Below are 2,500 nucleotides of genomic sequence, written 5' to 3'. Positions count from 1 at the left end.
ACTGGAAGCAACCAGATTCAATTCAATTCAATTCAATTCAAATATTCAATTCAAATATTTATTTATTGTCGGCATTTTAAAAATGTTTCATAGATAATGTAGTCAGGCTAATATAAGCCTTTGACCGACATAGGTTTTAACACATAGTGCATAAAAATACATAATAATACATTTTCCTTTAAAACATTCCCTCACCGGATACGTCAGTCGCATGCTTAGTTAGTATCGCGGACTATGCTTCGCCTCTTGTTTATAGATAGTATGCGCTTGGCTGAGAAGTTCACAACTGTGCCATCCGGAAGTATAACGGACCAACACACAAAACTGTGTGTCTCCATGAACGTTTATAGTCAGGTTAATACAGTTCAGTGAGCATTACTCATAAACGCGGATGGCAAAAAACAACAAAGACCTGAGTGACGTCATCTTCGAATTATCTATAGTATCGCGGACTATGCATCGCCTCTGTCTTGCCTACTTTCAAAGACTTTATTTCTATTTTTGTAACCTGGTTTGCTATCGTTTACTCACGGTTTAGTGATAGTGATACGCGCATACCGTGAATTCCAGGTTATCTCGTGGGCGTGAGCGAATTTGTTGGCTACTTGACCTCCTGTGCTGTGTGTCTCTCATGCATGATGAGTAGAGATAAGATGAATTAGAGAGATACTGTGGTATGAAGTTGACGTCACTCAGGTCTTTGTTATTATATTGCTTTTTGCCATCCGCGTTTATGAGTAATTCTCACTGAACTGTATTATCCAGATTATCAACGTTATAGATAGTATGCGCTTGGCTAAGAAGCAACACGTAATTTGTAGAACGAGACATGGCGCCTGTAAGGCGATATTACAATTTTTATCCCGACAGAGACAACGCTGTTAACGGCCAAGTACTCACATTACACTTGAGTATAGTGAGAGAATGTGAGTAATGAGCCTTTTCCAAGGACTCAACTATGCGCCGAGCGAGGCTCGAACACAGGACCTTCCGATCCGAAAGCGAGTGTCTTACCACTAGACCACATAACCGCATATTATGCCCACTGCGTTTCAATGCATTTTAAAAGTAGTTCGAATGGAGTCCCAATGGTTAACCTTTTAGCACTTTGACGCCTCGATAAACAGCGCTCTGTAAGTCTCATTATTATTATTATTATTATTATTATTATTATTATTATTATTATTATTATTATTATTATTATTATATTATTATTATTATTATTATTATTATTATTATTATTTATATTATTATTATTATTATTATTATTATTATATTATATTATTATTATTATTATATTATTATTATTACTTATTATTATTATTATTTATTATTATTATTATTATATTATTATTATTATTATTATTATTATTATTATTATTATTATTATTATTATTATTATTATTTATTATTATTATATCGCCATTAATTTCTAGGCATTCACTTGACACACCAGAGTAGAACGATGAGAAAAAGTAAGTCAATAGCCTTTTCTAATGACTCAACTATGCGCTGCTCATAGCGGGGTTGTCAAATCTGGGATCGAGGGCGAGTGCCATACCACATTATAGCCCCACAAACCTTTATTTATAGCACAAAGCGGCACATAATACGATCATGATTCACCACTGTCACGCTCACCACTATCTAGATGTCTACTTTATAAATGTAAATTGCGCGACAGATTGAAATTATATCCATTTTTGTGTCACAAATAGCCGTGTTTTTATCTCGTGTAACGCTGTCCGCCTATATATATATATATATATATATATATATATATATATATATATATATATATATATATATATATATATATATATATATATATATACATGTATAACATTAATAATATTATTAAGTAATATAAATGTCGTGTGCTATATTTAGATGCTTCACTAACTTAGAATGGGAGTTAAGTATGAACATTTACTGTGATGGTAGATATATTATTATTATGATGAGAATATTACATATTTTGGTCAAAATCCACTGTTTGTTGCCAAAGTCTAGTTATGAGGAAATGCGTTTAACTTTAACACTTGTTTCAGTCCCTGAATCTTTAGTCTTAGAATGGAGGATGATAATGATAATGTTCTAAGTAAGTGACTGCGCAGCGCATTCACCGATTAACTAGTAGATTATTTGACCAATATATACATTTAGACAAAATGCTCACAGGATCCACCAGCCGGATAAATGTACCAACACACTAAACTATGTGTAATCTTAATAGAACGCTATTAGAATTTAGTAAGAACGACTTAAAAAATGGTTGGTTAATAACAAAGAGCTGAGTTACGTAATTTTCGTTCCTTCTATAGGATTTCTCCAGTTGATATTAAGTACCTACTTCGTTGATGCTATGCGGTTAGGTGAAACACTCACAACATCCGCCAGCCTAACTAAAACATAACAAAAACTACGTCTAACGTTAAACGTTTATAGTCTGATTGATATAATTTAGTGAGAACAAATAACAAACAGGCTGTCTAAAAAT

This window comes from Berghia stephanieae, chromosome 6, assembly GCF_034508935.2.
Source record: "Berghia stephanieae isolate SIO BIC M18660-M18661 chromosome 6, UCSD_Bste_1.3, whole genome shotgun sequence".
NCBI classification, from domain to species: Eukaryota; Metazoa; Mollusca; class Gastropoda; order Nudibranchia; family Aeolidiidae; genus Berghia; species Berghia stephanieae.
This window is presented reverse-complemented; position numbering follows the sequence as displayed.